This window comes from Rhynchophorus ferrugineus, unplaced genomic scaffold, assembly GCF_030347505.1.
Source record: "Rhynchophorus ferrugineus isolate W39M unplaced genomic scaffold, kcgeb_rfMv2 rfM3, whole genome shotgun sequence".
In the NCBI taxonomy this organism is placed as follows: Eukaryota; Metazoa; Arthropoda; class Insecta; order Coleoptera; family Curculionidae; genus Rhynchophorus; species Rhynchophorus ferrugineus.
The window spans coordinates 48,365,631-48,387,642 of NW_027472582.1; the positions used below are offsets into that span (position 1 = coordinate 48,365,631).

General features: G+C 32.2%; 4 non-coding genes across 4 annotated transcripts; all 4 read left to right on the forward strand.

The window, feature by feature from the left end:
* The first annotated feature begins 890 nt into the window (after positions 1–890).
* LOC143194485 (U5 spliceosomal RNA) lies at positions 891–1,012 on the forward strand. The gene has a single exon (XR_013005329.1). It is a non-coding gene; the product is annotated as a U5 spliceosomal RNA (small nuclear RNA).
* A 15,683-nt stretch (positions 1,013–16,695) lies between these two features.
* LOC143194526 (U5 spliceosomal RNA) lies at positions 16,696–16,814 on the forward strand. The gene has a single exon (XR_013005362.1). It is a non-coding gene; the product is annotated as a U5 spliceosomal RNA (small nuclear RNA).
* A 2,994-nt stretch (positions 16,815–19,808) lies between these two features.
* Positions 19,809–19,927, forward strand: LOC143194492 (U5 spliceosomal RNA). Its single transcript, XR_013005334.1, has one exon. It is a non-coding gene; the product is annotated as a U5 spliceosomal RNA (small nuclear RNA).
* Positions 19,928–21,196: 1,269 nt separating this feature from the next.
* Positions 21,197–21,316, forward strand: LOC143194495 (U5 spliceosomal RNA). The gene has a single exon (XR_013005337.1). It is a non-coding gene; the product is annotated as a U5 spliceosomal RNA (small nuclear RNA).
* The last annotated feature ends 696 nt before the right edge of the window (positions 21,317–22,012 follow it).

A 22,012-nucleotide genomic window follows, 5' to 3' on the forward strand; every position in this document is an offset into this window, starting at 1 on the left:
TACCACTAAAACCGGTTGATGATTCATAGTCTGCCCCTGCACCTGGATGTATTGTCGGATAACATCAAACGAGGAAAAGAGGAAACGAACTGAAAGATGGAGAAAAGTCATAGCTATCGATGGGCAATACTTTGAAAAAAAATACATTAGACATATTTCTTACTTATTCTTACTCGTTCTGATATAAATCAGATGGTCTCTCCAAACCATAAATGCGGCCATATATATAGCCATTGAATATGCTTTCAATAATAGTAATGCATACAACAAAACATAAAATCGAATTAAATGTATTAACAAATTGACCAAAGAAGTTAATTATTTCTAAATGTGGCATGAATAAGAAAATCGTTTAAATCGTACCGAGAAAATAACACTTTAAAATGCCAAAATGTACAATTAAAATTAATAGACCTCCATTAAGCAAATCATTAATTTTCTTACAAGGCAAGAAGGCCATATCGACTTTGAAATTAATTATGCGCCATAACTATTTGGGCATATCTCGAAAACAATTTGCATAGGAAAAAAAAGAAGTAGAAAAAACCTACTTTTAATTATTATTTTGTGATACCCGGCAATTTCTTTACAATTTCGTGTATGTGGGACGCCCGACTGATATGTATACCTCAAGGTCAAGATTAAATAGTTGCCTTAATAGTATTTCAATATTTAAATTGACACGGTTGATTATGATAGAGATGTCTACATTATATTACATAGTGAATATTTCTTCCAAACAAACAATATCAAGATTTACGGGAGAGAGAGAGATAAAAGATATTGTATTCAATAGTTCTAGGCTTTGGCGCTATGTGTCGCCAGCATAAATATCTTACCGTCTATCGTCTGAAATTTTGATTGATCAATGGTTTTTAAGAAATTCTTGGTCACTCTGGATTCCCGTCAGAGCGAATAAATCTTTCGCCTTTTACTAAAGATTTCCGTGGCGGGGATCAATCTAAATGAGTCTATAAGCAATTTTTCTTTGCCCTACAGTTAATGTAGGGCACGTTTTATAATTTAAATGAGAGTTTTAACGTTTATTGTTATAGGTTTCTGTTAAGTAGAGTTTTATTTCACAGTTCTGCGAATAGCGCATGTTCTTATGCCGATTTGTTCTTAACGATTACGCGGTCATTTAACAAGCTCCATATTAGAATACGCTAAATTCCTGTTAATGATGGAATTGGCGCATGCGCATGATCCGGTCTTACTCCTTCCTTTTTTTCTTGGGTATTCCAGGACCATTTTAAAATTTACAGTCTATCGAGCACGTTGTACATCAACAAGAAATCTAGAATATTTTTAGATTTGTGCTGCATTATGCATTATATTATTCTTGCTATTTAACATAAATTGGCTTGAAAATATGGAAAAAGAAAGGTACAGAATGTGAGGTTATATTTTTAAAAGTTATAAAATTCAAATACTATCAATTTTGTTTATAGTGGGAACGTAAGCTGCCAGATATGCAATAAAATATTTTCGTCGACATCAAATAAGAATTAACATTTGCGAAAATTTCATCCTGAAATAGCAGCAAATTTGAAACCGAACCAAAAAGATTTTGATGCTAGAAGAATATGAAAGTGATCAAAATAGAGAAGTAACAGCAGCATAAACATTTTTCAACTTCTGATTTGCAGGCATTTAAGATAGTTAATAATGTGCTCATGAAACTTGCTAGCAACAATGATAAATTTGCTGCATTTTATAAATGCCTTCATAGGATGTGCTAGTTCTTTATGGAAGATGAGGATAAAGAAAATCAAATATGCAAAAAAGGAAAATTGAAAACCAGACCTATTTTCCAAATAACAAGTAAACTCATAAGTATATGTACAAAATTAATTGAACAAGTTAAATTACATTCACAGATTTCAAGGAATATTTCATTGAATTTTGCATGTATAGAATAAGCTTTTTAGTCTTATTTGTGTGATGGCTGGACTTGTCATTGTATTTCACTCATTTTATATAAACATGGTTTCTGGATTTTTAAAAAATATATTTTATAGGTTTCAGTATAATGTCTTTGTGTAAAAATGGTGTGTGAGCTTTTTATAAATAATGTATTTCACTCATTTTTTATAAAGATGGTTTCTGGTTTTTTTTAAATATATTTATGTGAGCTTTTTGTAAATGTTTATATATTTAAATGGCATATATTTTTATTAATATGGTGTTGTGTTTATGTAAATAGAATAACTTGTAAAATTAATTGTTTTTATGTCTGATTTTTAAAATAAATTTTTTTAATTCAATATGCCTTATTATTTCAACATGTTCCTAATATTATTGGGAAACACAATTACAACACTCCCACTTGTTGAAATTTACATAAAATTTTAGGGTAAAATATATATATATAATATATATATATATATATATTTATATATATATATTTTATCGTGTTCTAAGGTTCCGATAGAGAACCTCACACTGAGCATGTTTATGAAATTTTCACAAACGGGATGCCTGATTCGAGGTGTGTATTGACGTTCCTCATAAACTATTGGATGGCGTGCTGAATTTGGGCAGATCATTGGAATCTGTGGTCGAACTGGAGACCGAGGTATGAGAATTTCTAGAGCCATGGGATAGGGACTTTATCGATTTGGAGGCGTTGGGCGCGAAACTTCGTCTTGCGACCAGAATATGTACCACGCTATCGCTGGATTCAGTTGTATTTGGAGTCTATTGCGTATTGCGTCGTGACAGTATCCGGTTGCGAAGAAAGCGGTATCATCTGCATAAAATGCTGTGTGGGAGAGCTTGTAGAGAGAAAAATCAGCCATATAAAGATTGAATGGCTGTGCTAAATTTTGGGCTGGGGCTAAAGGAGCGCCTTGCGGGACTCCTGCGGAGACTTGTTTACGAGAGGAGACTGCGTCACCGATCCTCACCTGAAAGGACCTACCATCCAAGTATAAATCTATCAGGTATATTAGGTCATTCGGTAGACCTAGTGGTTTTGCTTTAAATATTAGACCGTGGTGCCATACTTGGTCGAAAGCTTTGGAGACATCTAAGAAGATGGCTTCTGTTTTTCGACCTTTTATAATTGCTTGGTGGATAGTTGCTGCAACGCGGGCAGCTTGATGGAGGAATGTTTAGTATGGAAACCGAATTGTTCGTTCGGGATTATATGATGTGCGTCTGTGAAATCGTTTAATGCGTTCAATATCGCTTTTTCGGCAAGTTCGGAGAGTGAACTAATCAGGCTGATAGGCCTGTAGTCAGAAGGGTTAGAATTGGCATTTTTTTAGGAATAACAGCGACAAGCGCATGTTTGCAGGACTTTGGGAAATGCTTTAATCTCAGGATGGAGTTCATAATGTTGGTAAGTTCAGATAGTTGCTTACTAGTGAGGTTTTTTAGATGGTTTATTGTTATACCATCTGGACTTGGAGCTTTTTTGGAGGACATACGTTTTATGGAGAGCTGAAGGTCTCTGGGAGTGACTATGCTCTTCAAAAGATGAACTGACTGGAAATCTTTCCTCTTTAGACAGGGGATAGTGTCGTTTTTGATGGATAATGTCTGTTGAGTTGGGCCCAGAGATGGATTGCATTTCATTTGATTTTCAAATCGGCTTTTTCTGGATTTGTGTAGGCGATATCCGTAGAGGAATCAGCTTTCATAGGGGGGATTGCCTTCGAATTTTTCCCCATAACGCTTTTGGCGGCACGCCAGAGATCATTTGGGCAAGAGGGGTTGCCTAGCTTTTGAAGAAATGATTCCCATTTCTTCTCATTCCAGGCTCTAACCCTGTCCCTGACTTCTCTCATTGCGCGCTGCGCCGTGCGTTTGTCCTCTGGGTCCAGTGTGGTGCGAGCTCTTCTCGCTAATCGGTTCTTGTGCCTGATTAGTTCTTTTAATTCTCTAGGGAGGTTAAATTGAGACGATTCAGGGCTACTTGTTTTAGTTGCTCTGTCTGCGGCTGTCTGAATATCTAGAGTGAGTTTCGATATTGCATTTTCTAGATCGTTTTTAAATTTTATATCATCACTATTACAATGTTCGACGCTGTGTATTCCTTATATATAAATACAATTCGTTCAGTCTGGCAACATTGCATGCTGAAATACAAACTTTTGAATACACCGGCGGCTGCTTTACCACCTTCATTAATAAACAAAATTGTGTGTTGCGGTCATTATATTTTTAAGAATGCATATTTGTTTCATAAAGCCTTTTTTACAGAACTTAATTCTTTATAGGTATTATGATCTATAAATTTAGCGACTTAATATTAGGGTTTCAATAAGCTCCCGAAATTCAAACGGAAATTTAAAATTTACCACAATATCATTGATTAAATCGACGGTTTTCTTAGCTGATTGAGCGGGGAAAGTTGTCTTTTCCAAACCAGATCTTTTTTCAAGAATTATTGCACTCAGCTAGTTTAAAATAACAGAATAATTATCTGGGTTAGTTATTTCATGAGCTTGAAGTTATTATATGAATAAAGGTCTTTTTGACTTTTAACTCAATCTAAGTACATTCAGTATTTTCGACACTTGGGACTAGCACAATTTTCGGATGTGACTAGAGCTTTGTATAGCAGTGTTTTGGATGCAGCGAAGAGGCTACTTTTCCTACAAATTAGGGAACACTTTGCATATCGCTTGTTGACTATGCACAAATCATTAACATTGTCGATCGAAATGTAAAGCGAGGTACATGATATTATGCATTCAAGGTATGTGGACATTTTCGACGTTGACAATTTTCAAAACACTTTGGAGATCTACTGCTTTGGGATCTTTAATTTGAGATCTTTTGGGTGTACTGCTTCCGATGAAAGACGATTTTCGGCTTTTGGTTGGAATACTTTATATTCTTCAGAGTTTCATCCATTTGGTTAAAGGTGGTTATATATGGCAAGGGTCATATTATTTCTCATTGGGAGATCAGCTATATAGAGTTTGTAGCTAGATGATAGCACTGCTTGACCACCGTCTTTGCTTCCTACCTGGTTTATCATTTTTCATTAACCTGGACCTGAAATGATCCTGATGCTTTCCAAGCATGACTTGATTAAAACGATTAAATAAACCCAAGTTAACAAGTACGGAATTACCGACTTTAGCCAGCATTTTTGATTAATATTACGATATATCATAATTTACTATGCTTTAATATCTTACACTACAAAGATAATTGCCCACTAGTTGTTTTTCTGTGTTTTGTTTAGATGGTTTTAAATATCTAGAATACATTTTTTAAATGCTAATGAATGTAACATTAGTAATTTACTACCAAAATTGAGCCTACTATAATACTTCTTTATTACTCCCAAATTTATTTACGTAATCTCATTTTATTATAAGCGGAACAGAATGATTTATGGATGAATTATACAAATTAGACAATGATACAAGAGTGAAAATTATTTTTGTCGAATATAAAAACCGATCTTGTCATATGGAGACAATAGATAATATATCATACAGTAGGCGGCCCAAATGGAGGCAAGAAGTGCAAAATACATAAAAGCAGTGAAAGTTTAAAATTATTGTATGGCTACTGTCGTATATAGAAAACAAAGGTCAGCTATAATTTTTCGCAGAGAAGTATTATGATTTCTTTAAGCTATAAAATATTTTTTAAAAAATTGAACTGACTTTAAAAGATAAATAAGGAACTCTGTAGCAAAACAAAACTTAATATAAATGTGACTAATGACTATTCTAACTTATTCTAGAAATTATTAAATTTCACTCTATGTGTCTATTAACCAGTTCGTATGGTAGTTTGCATTTGAGCCTATGCACTTCACTGTCATCGCGGACATTTAACTGAATACTTCGAACTAGCACTTCGAATCACATTCGCTATGGGTTCTATGTGGATATCGCGTTGAATCAGTTTGTTGGACACGTAATATGGGGCATCGACGATGACTCGCAACACTTTATTCTGTTCTGGAACCTCTGGGGGGTATCTATGTTAGATTTGCTGGTAGTACCCCACAGTTCAATACCATAGGTTAAGGTTAGGCTTAAGCATTGACTTATACAGCAAAATCTTGTTATCTAATCATAATTTAGATTTATGCCCTATTAGCCAATACATTAAGTCAGACGTCGATCAAAATGTATTCCCAGATATTTAACATATAATTTTTTTGCAATAACTTAAAAACTAGGAGAACTAATCTGTCCTTACCTAGTTATTATAGTAATCATGTTCACGTATTGCTGTCTTAAAACACTGCCGTCTTTCTCGTCGTTAAATATATTTCACTGCACTATTCGGTGAAATGGTTTTTCATATTACTCTTAGTAGTTCCACAATCTGCGGGGGCAATAAGTATTTTTTATGTCTATAATATATACATGGCATGTAGAAATTCACTTCATTAAGTGATCTCCTGTATAAAATACTATTTTAATTAATTAGTCTTGTTCTAAAGTTTATATATATCCAATAATAATTACATTGTGTTAGACGTTTCACATATTTAGCTTATTAGTGAGTACATTGGGATACACTCTTTCGAAGTACTTTACACAGACACGTTGTTGTTTGCACTCGTACATTTGTACTTGATTTAGGTATATTTGTAGGTTAATTGATGCTATGGCTGGATCTTCATGAGAGGCTAAAACTGCCGGGTCGTCTGTGCATGTTGCCACAGTAGTTATTTTTGTTGTATGTAGATCGGTTGCGTACAGAAGATATAGTAATGGACTTAGTACATTACCTTGCGGAATTCCTGAATATAGTGTATGTAATAATTCGGTAATCATCGCCTTGTTATTTTAGTTAAATGGGGACCTTTGAGGTAAGATTGTAGAAGCTCATAGTCCGGATGAGGGAGAAGTTTCTTTAATTTAACCTGCAATCCCCTAAGCCATACTTTGAAGGCCTGAGATATGTCTAGGAATGCAGCTTAACAATATCTTTTGGCGTATAAAACCATATTTATTTTGTTAACGAGACGTACACTCGTTTTATTGTTCCATCCTTATTGCAGATCCCAAATTGGTGTTCTGGAATTGAGCCTCTATATGTATAGTTTCTCAAAAACTTTTGAGATTATGGGTAATAAACTGATAGGCCGGTACGAGGTGTCATCTTCTGGTGTTTTTTATGGTTTGAGAATCATTATTATTTGAGCTACTTTTCATATGCTAGGAATATGATTGACTCGTAATATAGCATTGAATATGAATGTTAATATTATTAGATCATATCCATGTGCTTTTTTTACAATTAATCTCTTTAATTATTATTTGTTGAGCTTCTTTGACGGTCAATTTTTTATGAGGTAACTCCATTTTAAATGGCGAATTTAGAAAAGCCCAATTATTTTCATCTATTTTAATAGGAAAGTTATGCTGCTGGGATTTTTGAGTTTTGTTTGTGCTGCCTGTCACAATGAATAATCTGTAATGTCAGTTGGTGTCAGATTTTCTAAGTATTTATGAATGCCTTGGTTTTGTTCATTTTGAATCAATTCTTTTAGCTCATTTATTGCTTTATTACATTTTCTTTTACTTTTCAGTTCATAGCTGTTGTCATTTCTTTCGCAATTTTCTGCAATTTTTTCCTGAATTGTACTTGATGTATGTATGTTTTTTTGGAAATGCTTCAGTGTTAAGAGTTGCGAAATATGCTGTTTCTTGTATATTTTTTCTAATATGATCATGTAATTTGATCCTTTTAAGTATGCGCGAGTTTTATCCGGTTATCTATGTAGGAATGTTCGTCGGGTCGGTCAGTCGGTCGAAATGTGTGGCTGCCACTGCGATTATTTGTCAGAACACTCACTACTATTTTTGGAAGGAATTTGCACGAGAACTGAAAACACTGGTTGAAGAAATACTGTTTATTTTTAATGTTAAATTATACATGTGGTCGACGGGAGAATTGACAGGATATTAGGTTAAGTAGAGGAAGTATGGTAGCGCTGTGGAAGTGGTACTATTACAAGGGGATGGAGAAAAGAAAAGAGAACGAGACGTCGTCGTGATGGTCTTTTATCGCCTGGAACTGCATGGTACCAATCCACCGGCGTTGCCAACCTTTGTACTTGCTGGTGGTGAATTCCTGGTGGCCTAAAGGGTCGTGGCGGTCGCCACATTTATTATTATGACAGTAGATTTTCTCGTTAAATATCAGTGATTCTCGCGGTTTTCTGAGTAACAATGGGTATCTGAAAGTCTAGTTTTAATCAATTAGCATAATTCCTAAATTACCATAATTTTTATAATATATATTACAGTATGAAATTTAGTTATATTAAATATATACTATAATAAAAACACTTATAAAATTAATTTATTATTTTCAAATTTTTACTTCTATTATTTACAAAATTATCATATTACACAAATCGAAGAATTGATTAGATCTAGTTCAATGTAAGAGAGATACCAACGTCAGTTAAACGATATAATTTGGAGTACTAAACTAATATAAAGGCCAGGAAATGGGTTTAGAAAATCAATTTCCGCTAACCGGAAGATCCAGTCTGGAAATTACGTTGGCGCTTCACGCTATCGAAATTTTAAAATGTTAGACGCATTGCAGACGACACGTCCGATTTTGGCAGTATTTGAAGTCATGTATATAACGCTTCATTTACTATATTTCAAGTTTTGTTAATAAATAACAAAAAGTCCTAAAATATAATTTGTTTTGAGAACTAATAATTACATAATTAACAGAACGTTTACAGAATTTCTATTAGGTACTTCCATATATTTTGATCAGCGATATCTATTGCTGAAAGTATGCTGTAGAAAGTGATATATAATAATTATACTACATTTTGCCCAAATATCTAAAGCTGCAATTCCTATAAAATTCAATTGATGCAATAATTAACATGTTAACATTAACATATTTTCAGATGACACTAACTTTTACCATAACTAACTCGTAAATAAACAAAATTACCTTTGTTGGAGTGAGTGAAAATGCGATAATTAGATTCGCTTAAAGCGACATTTCAATATTTTCAACACCGATATCGTTCTCATTCAGTAATCAATAACTAGAATAGAATTAAATATTGAACAATTTTTTTTGAATGTTAAGTAGTTTTAATGAAAATTTTATTTAAAAATAAATTTTTTATTCGTTTTACTAAGTAAATATATCTTTATTATTCTTATATGTGATTTATGTTTTAATCCAACACATTAAATATATGTGTGTTCTAATAAGGTCTCGACATGGGGGGTATAATACTAGTTATAAGGATCGATTAACGACTACACCTACACTTTAGGAACAAAGAACATTACAGCGAAGTAGCAGTTTTATTGATTTTATCGTAAAAAATCAAAATCTCGGTTATATGGATCTGTTACAGTTGCTGAACATCTCTATCATTTTTATGTTTTTATATGTTAGTTCATTCTATTTATTAAGATTCTTAAAATACATGAAAATTAATTAAAATGAATGTTACAATCTACAAGAATTTAATTTGAGTTAAGTTACATATGCTTGACTTTTTTAATGAATGAATGATTTTTTAAAGAAAAACTTAAAATATCTCAGCTATTACCGCAAGATAACTTTCTACCATTTAAAAAAATATTTTTAATATAAATGTTCATGTCACAATAGCTACATCTGATCTCTTATAGAAGTTTCATTGATTGAATAAGTAAAGTAAATAACTAAAATAATAATGAAAACTTAAATTAATACAATGTCATATTTCTGTGTACTTAATTCACTTAATTATTAAAAATTTGCATCAAACTTACCTTACATTATCATATTGTTATATATTTATAGCAAAACTCAGCAGCAAAGTAATATTCAAGTGTTTATATATACCGAAATCGATGAGGCAATCATACTTTTGCGGAGAAAGAATATAATTCTTATTTTCTAGTTTAATTCAGTTCCAACTTTCGTAGAGTGAAGACGTATTTTTTAATATATCTGAAACGTTTATTTTACTTTATTTTTATTACAGAAGTTATAAGGACCAATGGGTCTCCCTAGTTAAGTATCTGTTTTAAGTCGCCGTAGAGAAAAATTGTAAATTAGTGGACAACGAATAATATATAAATAAATAGGTTTAAAAAGAATATTTAGAAAACCTGAGATAAATTTAGCAATATATTCATAGGGTAATCTTAACATCATTTACAATTAACTCTAATAAAATTATGCAGTTTATCTATAGAGTCTTTCGAATGTCTCGCTTATTATGTCTTAAACAAAAATATCTGTAATAGGATGTTTCGCAATATTCAGGGTACTCAACAGCCATAGTGACTTCTTTTTTATTAATTACATCTTACAATCGATTTGCTTAGTATAATCTTAATTTACAAATTAATTTATTACTACTGTTGTCTTGTACTTGCTTTAATGCTCAAGCAGGAAGAGTACGGGATTAATACATCAGTAAGTATGTCCCAAATTCAAATAAAACTAAACTACTTAAGCTGAAGTTAAGAATACACTAAACAAGTTCGTGTGGTTTGGTTCGCTTCCATATTCTGATTTACTGTTATCATGATGTTTCTAATTTAATCTATCGTTGAGATGTATGCTGAGGTATTTAGCTGATTCTGCTTGAGGAATTGAGCATCCATTAAGTGATATAATTAGGTTTTTATCCAGTCTCTAGTCCATTTGTATATCTTGTTAACTACTACTTGTACTTTTTCTACAGTCTTAAGAAGATACAGGAGTGGTCCCAGGACACTACCCTGTAGAACTCCAACCGAAAGAGGTTTAAGTGCTGATAATGCTCCTTCATACGAGATTCTATATTTTCTTTCGAAAAGATATGATTCCAGCAGCCGGCAGTAAATCCGCGGTGGTAATTAATTTTTTGATTAATTTTAAATGTCGGTCAAGAGCTTGTGAGATGTCCAGGAATATTGTAGGGCATATTTCTTTCTCCGAATGCCTTTTCTATAACAGCTGTTACTCTGTACACTTACTTGTCAAGTGGTGATTTCGAAATCCACACTGGAACTCTGGTATTTCTATAAATAGTTTAATACGTTTTAACAGCTGTTTTCTAAATTATTTTGGATATCGCAGGTAGCAGTGAAATAGGCAACATGATTGTTGCTTTTGGTGGCAGCTCTTTGAATAACCCTGGCGAAATATCACCAATTCCAGAAGCCTTTTTATAATAGTGCCTTCTGATTACGACTTGTACATGTCGATGCAGCATGGGTTTGGCTGGCATACGATTTCGAAATACTGGAGTAGTGCGAAAATAGATAGATGATGACCGCTGCTAAACTAACACTATTCCTTCGCAATGGTATCGTGGCGGCAATCAATATGCCAAAATATATCAAAATTGGAATAAGCTCTAGAAAATTATGCATAATTATTTGATTAATATATATTGTATTAATATCATGTTAGACAAAAAAAGAGCACATGAGATCAGTCTCACAATCAGGTAACTGGCAACTCTACTGATTATAAACGATACTCTAAACTTGACCTAAAATCAAAGAGATTGGTTAATCAGTCAATCATAAAGCCAATGTGGAACTATGAGATGCAAACATGGGAATGAACTAAGCAACAAGGTAATCAATGAAAAGCTGCACGATGATCTTGAAATCAAATGAATATACAAACTGATCCAAGATTTTGCCTTAAAATATGGTTATTAAATCACAGCAATATGGAAGCAATGAAGTGGTACTCTTAATTTCAGGTTGACTAATTTTTTTTTTGGGAAATACTTACTGAAGTATTTATTCCGTACTGGCCTTACATGTGTATTGATGTAAGTATAACAGAATACTAGTAATATAATTTATTTGTAAATCAAGTTTGAGAAATGTAATTGGTAAAAAATACATTGTACAAATTTTTCTCAATAAATGTCTCATTTAAGTGAAAAAATGATAATAATACACTTCAGCACCTAACAGAACCTGAAGCTTGACATACCGAGAGATCATCTGGACTTGTATTCGTGTAAAAAGGCAACTTGATTGGATAAAAACAAAAGATCACAACGAATTCTGCATTTTATAAATTCGCACAGTCTACGCTAAAGTTACAACTCTAACACGTCCAGAGATATATCTCGAACGCATTTATATTCGATATAAAGCAGCTGCAGAGGTGATAATTGAACAATAATCTTTATAATGGCCGCGAAACGAAAAAGGAAGACCGTTATCTGAGCGCTGGTCGATTTTTCCCTTCTGGTTCGTTGCAGCGGTTTTATCTGAAGAGTTACGATCTTATTTTAGTGTTTTACTAGCTCGCCGCTTCTATCAGATAGTTAGCGAAATACCGAATGGCAGTAAAGTAAATCAAAATTAAATCACCTTATTAAAATGCCTCATTCTGAAGACGTTATGGTCGGTCGGCGGGCAATTGGCGACCCGCCTGTGGGTCCTCTCTCCGCTCTTCTATTGCGTTTTCTCGCTTATTGCGAACACGAGGTATTAAAATTCCACTCTATAAATTTGTCGGAGGGCGGGGGAGAAAGGTAGGTTTATATAGTTGGCGATTAAACAATGAGCGGGCGAAAGGACGACCGTAGCCGCTCATGCTTTAACCGATCTTCTGAACTCGTGCTGTTTGATATTTCATTAATTTTCCTTAATCGCCATTAGGCTTGTATAATTGTTTAACATTTTAAAATAGTTACTCTTATATTACTATCGTTTTCACTTTGATTGTGCGACCGCCAACGTGGTACGTGTACATCTGTCCGAAAATGTTGGTAAAAATAAAATATTTAAAGAAAAATTGAACCGATTTCAAAAAATAAATAAGGAACTCACTAAAAGTAATAAATAATCAAACTTTGATTTTTAACACAAAAAAACGTATAAAAATATGTACCTAATAATCGTTATAATAACTATATAAAAATAAACAAAAATCTTATTTAACCTATTTACTACAAGTATTTTACATTCTACTATATACACACAATTTAGCTTAATACCTACCTAAACTTATTTATCTATTTGCAGTATTATGTTAACTACTACCGAATAATCAGTTTGAAGTCGGTACGAGCAATAAATTAGATTTGTTTTGTTCGTAATTTAATTTTGTTTATATGACACAAGATTATATTATTTTTGTATCAGTTTGGGCTCGGTTTGAAAATAAGGAATGCTTCAGGCCTCGGGATCCGCTATCTAGCCAATATTTCTACGGCCTCACATATAATATAGTTAGTGCTTAAACATACAGAACGACTTTCGGTTTTCCATCACATCAGTTCAGCAATAACATTATGCCCAAATATCGGATTATTTTAGATAAAACAATATGTGAAACTCATAATTAATGGAGAAATCGATGAACAAACATAAAATATATACAACCGAACATAGAACCTTCGCCTTTTTGAAGCCAGTTAATAAACATAGAATTTTTATTTTACTTCCGCGAGCAGACAGCGTTATTTTGATCGACGTCTGACTTGGAAAAAACATATATTGATAAAACGCAAACAGCTTGGGCTTAAACTAAACCAAATGTATTGGCTAATAGGGCGTAAATCTAAATTATCATTAGATAACAAGGTTTGGCTATATAAGTCAATTGTTAGGCCCATCTGGACCTATGGTATTGAACTGTGGGGTACTACTAGCAAATCTAACATAGATATCCTCCAGAGGTTCCAGAGTAAAGTGTTGCCAGTCATCGTCGAGGCTCCATATTACGTGTCCAACAAACTGATTCAACGCGATATCCCCATAGAACCCATAACGAGTGTGAGTCCAAGTGCTAGTGCGAAGTACTCTGAAAGATTATTAGTGCATCCTATCGCACTATCATCGAGCACATTTAACTGTTTGGCGAGTGCAAAACAGTTAAATGTGCTCGATGACAGTGAAGTGCGTAGGCTCAAACGCAAACTACCATACGAACTGGTTAATAGACACATAGAGTGAAATTTAATAATTTCTAGAATAAGTTAGAGTAGTCATTAGAATAAGTTGTACAGCAGATCACTTACTGAAGTGATCTTCTACATGTTAGGATGGTTATATTATTTAACAGAAATCAAACAATAATACTTAATGCTTACGGGCAGATTGTTGACGTTCCAAGAGATTAATAAAAAAAAGTTATCATAAAAAAAACCTAGTCAATTGTGGAATGTTTGTTAACAAATCCTAAATGATATGTAGGTGTAGCGACCTTGAGGCATATCGAATTTTACATAGTGGAATAACGGTCTACAAAATACCCAGAAATATAATCCCAGATGTTGAACACGGGCGGGGTGCCAGCAGCACCAACTAGAACCCGATAACGAATAGCTGCCAACCCCGAGACGTTTATCTGGGCGATCATCGTTTAGTTTAGACGTGCCACCATCGACTGCCCAAGCCTCGTCTCCAGGTAACACCCTTGCCAGCCTTTTTTGTATCATTTATATTTTTTGCATTTTTATATTACTTCAATAAATAACGGTCACATAATATAAACACCACTGTTTCATTTCGCTTTACCTCCATTCATCGATCCACAATCATTTACCCTAAATAGGTATTAGGTATTTTCTCTCTATAATCGGTTTTATTATATAAGGAGTTTTTCAAATACCTTGTGATTTTCCAGGTTTTGTGATTATGATAATTTCAGCTATGATACAAACGCATTGGACACGTTTTAATCGAAATGCTGAATTGATAAAGTTGGTGAGTTTTATAATTTCTTTTCTTGGTAGTTTTTACAGTAACTGTCCTGTTATTAAGTCAAAGCCTGGTGATTTCTTTCGAGTAATGTCGATTTCAATTACTTTAGTTCCTTCTTTAGGCGTGAGTAATTGAATCGTCGATTTTTCACATTCTATGTCCGACAAATTATACTCAATATGAATTACGTTCGGTTTGAAGGATTTTTCTAGATGGTCAGCAAATGCCGCGTGCCCAATTTCCACGTAGGTTTCTTATAGGTTGAATGTGTAAATACGATCGTTTTAGGTGTTTGGTGGCTTTCCAGGGAATATCTGGAATGTTATTGAAGGGTATTTCGATAATTCAGTAACCGACCATCGTTTGGTTTAGACGTGCCACCGTCCACTGCCCAAACCTTGTCTCCAGTTAACACCGCTGCCATCCGTTTTATCTATTTTGTATTTTCTACATTTTTTATATTACCAATAAATAATGGTCACATAATGTAAACACCACTGTTTCATTTCGTCTTACCTCCATTCACCGAGCCATATAATTTATTTCAAACAATATTACTGGCAACATGTAAATGGTGCATAGTACCTGTTGGTTATCCAAAGGTTTTTTAACTCGGACTTTGATTAAATTGGCGTTGTTCAATTTTGAAGTTCAATTATAATTAAAAATGCCGATTATAACCATTCATAACTTCTCTAGCTTTATTAAAGGTATGTACATGAAACTGATCAGTACTTTTAAATGCTTCAAAAGAGACAAACGATTAGTAATCATTAACATTTTGCGAAGTATGTTTCGCTTTTCTTTTTTGTCCTTTCGATAAAGCTTTCGTTATTTGGGTAAATTTGAAGAAATCTTTAGATTTCCATTTTTTGGGACACAGACATTTTAATTAAAAATACTGTTAACTTAAATTTATTTAAATAACGATTATGTGATATATTTTCATTTATTCTAGATGCTTTTTTCTCATTTCGGTTACATATTTAAATATAAAAAATCAGGAAGGTTCAAAGTATTGTTTTAACAAACAAAATAATTTAAATAATACAAGATTTGTTCAGAAGCTATGAATTTAAAGCGATTCCTTTCGGAAAGACATATTACGTTAGACCAGAAACAGAGCACATCAGAATCAAAATGAAAGAAATGTATTAGTTAGTTGGAAGATATTTCCAACTTGACTTAAAAAATATTGGGTTATCAGTCTGTTTATAAAGCAAATTTAGATTTATGGGGTTCAAATATGGGATAGAAAACTTCTTCTATTAATTACCAATACTTATCGCTACTTAACCAACTACACGATGACCTCGAAATCAAATATATATATTCAGTTATCCTAGATTTCGTCTTAGAACATGAAATAAGATTACTAAATCACAGCAGCGTTGAAGCTACGCAGCTACGGGACAATACGCAGGAAATCAGAAGTTTAAAGGGAATTAAATCACATGAACTTGTACAGTATATAAATAAGTGTTTAATCTGAACTTACTAATTACTTAAATTTCTATTATTTACTAATTTGTGAAATACATACTGATGTACTTATTCTACACTCGTTCTCCTTGTATATTGATGCAAGTACAACTGAATAATATAAATAAATCAAGTTTATAAATTAAGATAGTACTATATATATCTAGTATATGCAATTAATTAAAAAATATCGGTAAGTATACAAAATTAATTTGTAAATATATATAATTAACGGATATATATACGGATATAATTAAAAAAAAAGGATTTAAGACAACGATACAAGATTTGCGACAAATATTGAATAAAAGTAGGATAAAAAAATAATTATCAGGATAATTATATAATTAAAGGGAATCTTACTTGCAGAATTTTACTCTTCAGAGAATATACATTTCTTTTTCTTCAGGTAGATTTTATCGCAAGAGAGCATTCATTTTGTTGTTGTATGCTCGAATTAGGTATACTACCACCTAACATTTTAAGTGTCTGCTACTAGATAGCGCTACGTGTTATAAATGGATTGGTTAAATCGTCTGACTATATTGAAGTACGCGTAATTTCAACGGTTTTTTTACTCTGGATTCTCGTCAAAGCGAATAAATCTTTCGCCTTTTACTAAAGATTTCCGTGGCGAGGATCAACTTAAAATGAGTCTTTAGAATTTTTTTCTGGTTCCTAATTTGGGGACCATTTTAGATAATTTAAGATAATTTGTATGAATGCATATCGGAAGAGGAAAGTAAAAAGGAAAGTGATATATAAATATATATCACCTTCGATAATTTGAGTAATAGCGGAGTTTTAAAGACATCGATATTTTGTCAACTGAAGAAAATAGTCATTAACCAAAAAAATGTCGGCTTATTTTATCGATATAGCGGAAAAATAGGTCCTACTAATTTACTATAAGTTATTTATTGTTATTTAAACTTTAGGGTAAATGATGTGGCTCGGTGAATGGAGGTAAAACGAAATGAAACAGTGGTGTTTACATTATGTGACCGTTATTTATTAGCAATATAAAAAATGTGAAAAATACAATTAAATAAAACGAATGACAGCGGAGTTACCTGTTGACAAGGCTTGGGCAGTCGCTGGTGGTACGTCTAAACCAAACGATAGTCGAGTACTGAATGAATCGAAATACCCTTCAATAACATCCCAGATAAAAGTCTCGGGGTTGCCGCCAGCTATTCGTTATCGGGTTCTAGTTGGCGCTGCTGGCACCCCGCCCTTGTTCAACATCTGGGATTATATTTCTGGGTATTTTGTAGACCGTTATTCCACGATGTAAAATTCGACATGCCTCAACCTATGTTTGATTAACCTAATCTTTCGTCAGACAATAACATACGATCAGTAAAATCGGGTGCGATATTAAAATGATCATGTGTTTGATATTCTCCCACACTTCAGGTAAAATGTTATAATGCTTATATATTTCTTAAGTGCATTCTATCCTATAAGAACTATTAGGATACATTAAATATAAATTATTGAATAACGAACTAGCCCCCTATCAAACTAAAGTGAACTAATTTTTCAAAAATCTAAGTTTATTTTAATAAAAATATTCAGAACCATGTATATTATACCAGATCTTCATTTACGTCATCTTGTGACAATATTTGACAGTATTAAGTGAAAAAGCTTTTTATGTGTATAAGGAATTTTTTTTACATATTTTATAATCATATTTTGTTAAACGTCTTTATTCTATGCAAATTTGAAACCTTTTGCATTTTTATTTTCTTCTTTCTATTGTAATTGGTCTACGGGCATAATTGTTTCTAGACCTTGTTATAGGCTGGCATGAATGCCAGATATCTGTAAATTTCGTAAACCCATATTAGGTACCAATACGTGTGATTTTTTAAAAATGTCTTTCTTCGAATAATATCTTGATCATTGCGGATTTATAGTTTTGCCGGTTACTTTTCTGACTGAGTAGCCATTCATGAGTATTGATTTCTCTAATATTAAACATGACAAAAACAACTGCCACGGGCCAACGGAGAATTTCTACCCACCTTGATTGATCCACTCATGATAGATGGCTTCTTTTTTCCTCCTATATTAAGATCTATAAAATTATCTTCGTGTAAACTTGAAGTTATAATCGCACCTTTTCCTCTCTGCTTCTGTTGTTGCTTTAATGCATTAAAGTAACACATAAAATCGCAACTAATGCTTTGTGACAAACGTTTATTACGTGACAAATTAATGTCTTCTTTTCATATGTTGTTTAATATTGTTAATGATTAAAGATTATCGCATGTAAGTTTTTGGTAAACACAGGAAACACGTATATTCCTCGAATCTTGATTGGAATAGAAAGAAATTACGTAAGTGTGACCAAGGATTTCATTCAGTTCATGACATAAAGGCAAATTATTTTTAAACTATAGAAATGGCATTATTAATATGAATATAAAAAATAAACTCCCTATATATTAAATAAATAAAATGATATACCAATAAAAAACTAATGTAACGGACCACACATAAGATTTTTGCATTTACTTTCTTTATATCAGGTAGACACTATCTGGATTATATATCAAGAGGGCGTTGATGTGATGCTATTGTTGAATTAGGGATGCAAACATATAATAATTTTACATTACTAGATAGCGCTGTATGCTATAAGTATATCGGTTGAATCGCCATAATACATTTAATTAGATTAAATTTGAATTTTTTGTTACTCTGGACTCTCGTCAAAGCGAATAAATCTTCTAAAAATGAGTCTTTTTGAATTTTTTTCTGGCCTCAATATCTGAGGCCATTTTCAAACCAATTGAAAATATAATTAGCTTACTTTTAATTACATAATCTTAAGTATTAATTATAGATGTAGCGTATAATGATTGTAGTTGGCTTTAATTAACAATTTAATTTTTTTCTCTTCAATTCAGTTCATAGGAAAAATTGTCATAGTGGTTAATTGTATTGCATAGATAAACGAAAAATTAAGAACAATTGTTTTCAACTCTAACAAAACATATAATAATATATTTAAAGAGATCTATTTTAGGCAGTTCAAATAGATCAGATTAGTTATTAATAATCTTATTTATCAAATTTATGCCCTGGGATGGTTAATAATCTTTGCATGTGGGATAAACTAGTTTAGATGAAGAATTATTAGTGAATTAGAAAGGGCTTTGGAGTTTTTTTATGTGAAGATTTATTTTATAAAATATCAAGATGCAAATAAGTATTTTATCTCAATACTGAATTCGATTAAATTAGATTTGTAATTAATTTGATTAAACACAAGACGTTTAACACTTAACGCCTTTGGTCATACACTTAACGCCTTTGGTCTACAATAACCTTTCTTTAAAAATACAATGTAGGCCTATAAGCTTTCGTCAAACCCAGCAAATACGTCTAATCCTCGAGCCATGATTGGAATGCAGTCTTTGTTATAAGGTAAATAACTTTACAATTGTAAAAATAGTATTTCTAATTAATGTAAGAGTTTGAATGAAATATTTTTACGTTTACTTTTTTCTCAAGTACATACTATTGTGATTATATATCAAGAGGTTATTGATGTGACGGCACTGATGAATTAGGGATACAATAATATAATATCACTAGAGGGCGCTGAATGCTATAAGTACGCCGGTTAAATCGCCTGACTAAATTGAAAAAACTAAAATTTGTTTTATGTTATCACTCTGGGTTCTCGTCAGAGCGAATAAATCTTTCGCCTTTTACTAAAGATTTCCGTGGCGAGGATCAATTTAAATGAGTCTCTTAGAATTTTTTTCTGGTCCCATTTTTGAGGACCATTTAATCCAATTCAAAATAAGTTGTTTATGATTAGTGTTGGGAACTGTTTGACTAGCTTTTACTATCGACTGTTTCAGTCGTTATTTTTGTTTCGACCGATTTTACTACATTTTACCAGTGACTGTTTCAGTCAACTGGTTGTGTTACTATTTCATCGACTGTTTCAGTCGTGTACTTTTAATTACTATTTTTGGTTCTACTAGTTTCATTCGACTGATTTTTAATGTTTTGGCTCTGGCGTCCTAGCCGCGACCTTGACAAAAATGTACCCAATTTATGCTTACATAGATTTATATGTAAAATATGTAGTTTTTTTTGGTAGTTTGCTTGTAAATAACAGTATGTTCTATATTAATGCAGCAGCATTTTGGAACGATATTTTTCAAGATTGTTAATGTAATAGGGTAAAAAGATTAAAATTGTGAATGATAAGTAATAAAATACTTTTGACTGTTTTTATGACAATAATAGGTAATATTTCGATTACTCTCTCAATTTTTGTTAACAAATATTTCCGTTCAAAAATAAATAAAATATTTACTTTATTTAAAAAAGCTCTAGTAGTTATTGTGCGATCATTTTTAATAATGTCATGAATTAGCTTTTTTTCTATGATTAGGTATGTTTTAGTATTTATGGTTTTTGTACATCTTTAGTTTTTATCCATTCGTTTTTACAAATCCACACATTATGAAATTATTAATTGCATGTTAATAGTATTCAGTAATTTTTTTCCTTTTCTTTTTTAAAGTTAGTACGTGAAGGAATATGTACATCTCCGTCTCGCTTATACTATCACATATCACTTATAATAACACATAAAAAATAAACACATAAATTAACTGCCCCAAGCAATTATCTCCATCCTTTCTTTTCTCACAATTTATACAGGAAAATCTTCGTACATTTTCGTCTGACGTCACTAATTGAAAAAAAAAAAAACAGACGAACTATGCATTTGACTGAAAATAGTAATTACTATAATATGAAAATAGTAAATTACTATTTTCAGTCAAATGCATGGTTCGTGTGTATTTTTTTTCAATTAGTGATGTCAGAAAATAGTAATTACTATTTTCTGTCACTATTTTTTTGACTCTCGGCTGTTTCGACAGTTTTGCGACTATCGACTGTTTTCAGTCGATAGTTCCCAACTCTAGGTACAAATATATGATGTTTTCTACACCACTAGATGGTGCTACATGCGATAAGTGTGTCGGTTAAAACGCTTTACTAAATTTAAAGTACTAAAATTTAAACTTTTTTTGTCACTCTGGATTCTCGTCAGAGCGAATAAATCTTTCGCCTTTTACTAAAGATTTCCGTGGGGAGGATCAATTTTAAATGAGTCTTTGATAATTTTTTTGTGGTCTCAATTTTTCGGACCATTTAAATTTAATTGAAGTAGTGTTGGAAACTATCGACTGGAATTGGCTACTTTTTACTATCGACTGTTTCAGTCGCCATTTTTGGTTCGACTGTTTTTACTACTTTTCACCACTGACTGATTTTGTTAATATTTACATCGACTGTTTTATTCGTACTTTTAGTTACTATTTTTGGTTCCACATGTTTCATTCGTCTGATTTTTGAAGTTCTGGCTCTGTCGTCCTAGCCGCCGCGAGAAGCAGAAGAAGCAAATAAGGAAAATGGCATTGATAACAGAATAGACAATATATCTACAGATTCGAAATCAGTCAATCAAGAATCTCGAAAATCGAAATTGCTAATAACATAGATGTGGTGTTTAAGAGATTTTAACAAAAAAGCAGTTCGAAAGGAAAATATAAGATAAGATATTTTGATTCAAATATTTGTTTTAACATTTTATTTATATGGTTTGTGTGTATATCTCTAAATATGTATACCTAAGATTACATTCTATTATTGCAATAAAATTTGTTAAATGATATAATATTTCGACATTATGTATCTGCTTCGAGGAGTTATATAACCTGAAAGAAATAATAAATCACAAAACTTCAAATACTATGTTATCACCAACACACTATGCTGAAAATTCTTGACACTTCATTTAAACATTTAGCTTTTTTCATGTTTCGAAATATCTGTAAAATAAGAAA